The sequence below is a fragment of the Oncorhynchus clarkii genome, chromosome 13 (assembly GCF_045791955.1).
Source record: "Oncorhynchus clarkii lewisi isolate Uvic-CL-2024 chromosome 13, UVic_Ocla_1.0, whole genome shotgun sequence".
Classification (NCBI taxonomy): domain Eukaryota; kingdom Metazoa; phylum Chordata; class Actinopteri; order Salmoniformes; family Salmonidae; genus Oncorhynchus; species Oncorhynchus clarkii.
This window is the reverse complement of record NC_092159.1, coordinates 64,091,735-64,097,128: the sequence shown is the minus strand read 5'-3', so window position 1 is coordinate 64,097,128 and position 5,394 is coordinate 64,091,735. Positions and strand designations below refer to the sequence as shown.

The window sequence follows — 5,394 nt, the reverse complement described above, 5'->3', positions numbered from 1 at the left end:
TTTAAGAGTGGCTGGCCCAGGTGATATTTAAGAGTGGCTGGCCCAGGTGATATTTAAGAGAGTCTGGCCCAGGTGATATTTAAGAGCGGCTGGCCCTGGTGATATTTAAGAGTGGCTGGCCCAGGTGATATTTAAGAGCGGATGGGCCAGGTGATATTTAAGAGTGGCTGGTCCAGGTGATATTTAAGAGTGGCTGGCCCTGGTGATATTTAAGAGTGGCTGGCCCAGGTGATATTTAAGAGTGGCTGGCCCAGGTGATATTTAAGAGCGGCTGGCCCAGGTGATATTTAAGAGTGGCTGGCCCAGGTGATATTTAAGAGTGGCTGGACCAGGTGATATTTAAGAGTGGCTGGCCCAGGTGATATTTAAGAGCGGCTGGCCCAGGTGATATTTAAGAGTGGCTGGCCCAGGTGATATTTTAAGAGTGGCTGGCCCAGGTGATATTTAAGAGTGGCTGGTCCAGGTGATATTTAAGAGTGTCTGGTCCATGTGATATTTAAGAGAGGCTGGTCCATGTGATATTTAAGAGTGGCTGGCCCAGGTGATATTTAAGAGTGGCTGGCCCAGGTGATATGTAAGAGTGGCTGGCCCAGGTGATATTTAAGAGAGTCTGGCCCAGGTGATATTTAAGAGCGGCTGGCCCAGGTGATATTTAAGAGTGGCTGGCCCAGGTGATATTTAAGAGAGTCTGGCCCAGGTGATATTTAAGAGAGTCTGGCCCAGGTGATATTTAAGAGTGTCTGGTCCATGTGATATTTAAGAGAGTCTGGCCCAGGTGATATTTAAGAGCCCAGGTGATATTTAAGAGAGTCTGGCCCAGGTGATATTTAAGAGAGTCTGGCCCAGGTGATATTTAAGAGTGTCTGGTCCATGTGATATTTAAGAGAGTCTGGCCCATGTGATATATAAGAGAGGCTGGCCCAGGTGATATTTAAGAGTGGCTGGCCCAGGTGATATTTAAGAGAGTCTGGCCCAGGTGATATTTAAGAGAGTCTGGCCCAGGTGATATTTAAGAGTGGCTGGCCCAGGTGATATTTAAGAGTGTCTGGCCCAGGTGATATTTAAGAGCGGCTGGCCCTGGTGATATTTAAGAGTGGCTGGCCCAGGTGATATTTAAGAGCGGATGGGCCAGGTGATATTTAAGAGTGGCTGGTCCAGGTGATATTTAAGAGTGGCTGGCCCTGGTGATATTTAAGAGTGGCTGGCCCAGGTGATATTTAAGAGTGGCTGGCCCAGGTGATATTTAAGAGCGGCTGGCCCAGGTGATATTTAAGAGTGGCTGGCCCAGGTGATATTTAAGAGAGTCTGGCCCAGGTGATATTTAAGAGTGGCTGGCCCAGGTGATATTTAAGAGTGGCTGGCCCAGGTGATATTTAAGAGTGGCTGGCCCAGGTGATATTTAAGAGAGTCTGGCCCAGGTGATATTTAAGAGAGTCTGGCCCAGGTGATATTTAAGAGAGTCTGGCCCAGGTGATATTTAAGAGTGTCTGGCCCAGGTTGATATTTAAGAGTGTCTGGCCCAGTGCTACAGTTGTCTTGATAGATGTGGAGGGTTAACTACTCTAGGTGTCTTTGTAGATGTGGAGGTTTAACTCCTCTAGTTGTCTTTATAGATGTGGAGGGTTAACTCCTCTAGTTGTCTTGATAGATGTGGAGGGTTAACTCCTCTAGTTGTCTTGATAGATGTGGAGGGTTAACTCCTCTAGTTGTCTGATAGATGTGGAGGGTTAACTCCTCTAGTTGTCTTGGTAGATGTGGAGGGTTAACTCCTTTAGTTGTCTTGATAGATGTAGAGGATTAACACCTTTAGTTGTCTTGATAGATGTGGAGGGTTAACTCCTTTAGTTGTCTTGGTAGATGTGGAGGGTTAACTCCTCTAGTTGTCTCTCCCTATTTTCATTTCCAGTTGCTGTTGCTAGTCAACGTTCAGTGGACACTCCCTTTAGGGTCTTTCAACGTTCAGTGGACACTCCCTTTAGTGTCTTTCAACGTTCAGTGGACACTCCCTTTAGTGTCTTTCAACGTTCAGTGGACACTCCCTTTAGGGTCTTTCAACGTTCAGTGGACACTCCCTTTAGTGTCTTTCAACGTTCAGTGGACACTCCCTTTAGTGTCTTTCAACGTTCAGTGGACACTCCCTTTAGTGTCTTTCAACGTTCAGTGGACACTCCCTTTAGTGTCTTTCAGAACCCCTCCTGAAACCACACCGGTTTCATTTTGGTTGTTGTCAATGACTCTTTGTAAATTCCTCTATTCAGATTAGAGCAGACCTAGAAGAACTCAGATTAGAGCAGGTCTAAATTAACTCAGATTAGAGCAGACCTAGAGGAACTCAGATTAGAGCAGACCTAGAGGAACTCAGATTAGAGCAGACCTAGAGGAACTCAGATTAGAGCAGGTCTAAATTAACTCAGATTAGAGCAGACCTAGAGGAACTCAGATTAGAGCAGACCTAGAGGAACTCAGATTAGAGCAGACCTAGAGGAACTCAGATTAGAGCAGACCTAGAGGAACTCAGATTAGAGCAGACCTAGAGGAACTCAGATTAGAGCAGACCTAGAGGAACTCAGATTAGAGCAGGTCTAAATTAACTCAGATTAGAGCAGACCTAGAGGAACTCAGATTAGAGCAGACCTAGAGGAACTCAGATTAGAGCAGACCTAGAGGAACTCAGATTAGAGCAGACCTAGAGGAACTCAAATTAGAGCAGGTCTAAATTAACTCAGATTAGAGCAGACCTAGAGGAACTCAGATTAGAGCAGGTCTAAATTAACTCAGATTAGAGCAGACCTAGAGGAACTCAGATTAGAGCAGGTCTAAATTAACTCAGATTAGAGCAGACCTAGAGGAACTCAGATTAGAAGGACAGACTAGATCTAACTTGTTTGGTAAGGACAGACTAGATCTAACTTGTTTAGTAAGGACAGACTAGATCTAACTTGTTTAGTAAGGACAGACTAGATCTAACTTGTTTAGTAAGGACAGACTAGATCTAACTTGTTAAGTAAGGACAGACTAGATCTAACTTGTTTATTAAAGACAGACTAGATCTAACTTGTTTAGTAAAGACAGACTAGATCTAACTTGTTTAGAAAGGACAGACTAGATCTAACTTGTTTAGTAAGGACAGACTAGATCTAACTTGTTTAGTAAAGACAGACTAGATCTAACTTGTTTAATAAAGACAGACTAGATCTAACTTGTTTAATAAAGACAGACTAGATCTAACTTGTTTAGTAAGGACAGACTAGATCTAACTTGTTTAGAAAGGACAGACTAGATCTAACTTGTTTAATAAAGACAGACTAGATCTAACTTGTTTAGTAAAGACAGACTAGATCTAACTTGTTTAGAAAGGACAGACTAGATCTAACTTGTTTAGTAAGGACAGACTAGATCTAACTTGTTAAGTAAGGACAGACTAGATCTAACTTGTTTAGTAAGGACAGACTAGATCTAACTTGTTTAGTAAAGACAGACTAGATCTAACTTGTTTAGTAAAGACAGACTAGATCACCAAAAAGCACATCATAAATGTTTTTACTGTACCTGGTGTTTATATTAAATGTAATCTCTTGTTCTCTGGTGCTCGGTGTCCCTGTAGATCTGTATGAGGCCGTGTGAGAAGATGATTGGATGATCTGCAAGCTTTGCTGCCTGCCTGTGTGTGTGTGTGTGTGTGTGTGTGTGTGTGTGTGTGTGTGTGTGTGTGTGTGTGTGTGTGTGTGTGTGTGTGTGTGTGTGAGTGTGTGTGTGTGTGTGTGTGTGTGTGTGTGTGTCATAATTTACTCTCAGGACTCACCATGAAGGTCTCAGGAAATGAAACTGAAATAAATCTTGTTCTTGGCCTGGGCTGTGTTACATACCACACATTCCCTACTTTCTGCCTTCTCGTTTCATAAAACGTCTCTGAATCAGTGTTATGATCTAGGATCAGTTCTAATCCTTATAATCACAATGGAAAAGATTACAAAGACAGGGGGACCTGATCCTAGACCAGTAGTAGTCTGAGATGCTTTTAGAACACGGGACCAGATGTTTGAGCTCCAGCCAAGAGCTACAACCCCTTCTCCTTTTAGAGGCTGGTGAGCTATGGTTTCTCCTCCTTGGGGGACTGTTTACATTCAAACTAGCACTATAGAACTGACTGCAATAGTGTCAGTCAGTGGCAACCAGAAATTCAGGGGCTGTTATGTTATTGCCCCTCCTCTAATTTACTTGACTGTTTTGCAAGTAATTTTTGCATGTAACTTTTGTTACACCTTTAGCACCTGTTAGAGGTGGTAAAGGAGTTACTAGACTGGTCACCAATCAGACCTGTTAGAGGTGGTAAAGGAGTTACTAGACTGGTCACCAATCAGACCTGTTAGAGGTGATAAAAGAGTTACTAGACTGGTCACCAATCAGACCTGTTAGAGGTGATAAAGGAGTTACTAGACTGGTCACCAATCAGACCTGTTAGAGGTGATAAAGGAGTTACTAGACTGGTCACCAATCAGACCTGTTAGAGGTGGTAAAGGAGTTACTAGACTGGTCACCAATCAGACCTGTTAGAGGTGAGTTACTAGACTGGTCACCAATCAGACCTGTTAGAGGTGATAAAGGAGTTACTAGACTGGTCACCAATCAGACCTGTTAGAGGTGATAAAGGAGTTTCTAGACTGGTCACCAATCAGACCTGTTAGAGGTGATAAAGGAGTTACTAGACTGGTCACCAATCAGATCTGTTAGAGGTGGTAAAGGAGTTACTAGACTGGTCACCAATCAGACCTGTTAGAGGTGATAAAGGAGTTACTAGACTGGTCACCAATCAGACCTGTTAGAGGTGATAAAGGAGTTACTAGACTGGTCACCAATCAGACCTGTTAGAGGTGGTAAAGGAGTTACTAGACTGGTCACCAATCAGACCTGTTAGAGGTGATAAAGGAGTTTCTAGACTGGTCACCAATCAGACCTGTTAGAGGTGATAAAGGAGTTACTAGACTGGTCACCAATCAGATCTGTTAGAGGTGGTAAAGGAGTTACTAGACTGGTCACCAATCAGACCTGTTAGAGGTGATAAAGGAGTTACTAGACTGGTCACCAATCAGACCTGTTAGAGGTGAGTTACTAGACTGGTCACCAATCAGACCTGTTAGAGGTGATAAAGGAGTTACTAGACTGGTCACCAATCAGGCCTGTTAGAGGTGATAAAGGAGTTACTAGACTGGTCACCAATCAGACCTGTTAGAGGTGATAAAGGAGTTACTAGACTGGTCACCAATCAGATCTGTTAGAGGTGGTAAAGGAGTTACTAGACTGGTCACCAATCAGACCTGTTAGAGGTGAGTTACTAGACTGGTCACCAATCAGACCTGTTAGAGGTGATAAAGGAGTTACTAGACTGGTCACCAA

General features: G+C 43.5%; 1 protein-coding gene across 1 annotated transcript in view; it reads right to left on the bottom strand.

Moving 5' to 3' along the window:
• LOC139423625 (uncharacterized) overlaps window positions 1–3,595 on the bottom strand; it is a 5,873-nt gene extending 2,278 nt beyond the window's left edge. The window contains exon 1 of the mRNA XM_071175210.1: window positions 3,550–3,595. The gene's annotated coding sequence lies outside the window, so the exon portion shown is untranslated. The remainder of the gene's footprint in view (window positions 1–3,549) is intronic.
• Window positions 3,596–5,394: the final 1,799 nt, after the last annotated feature.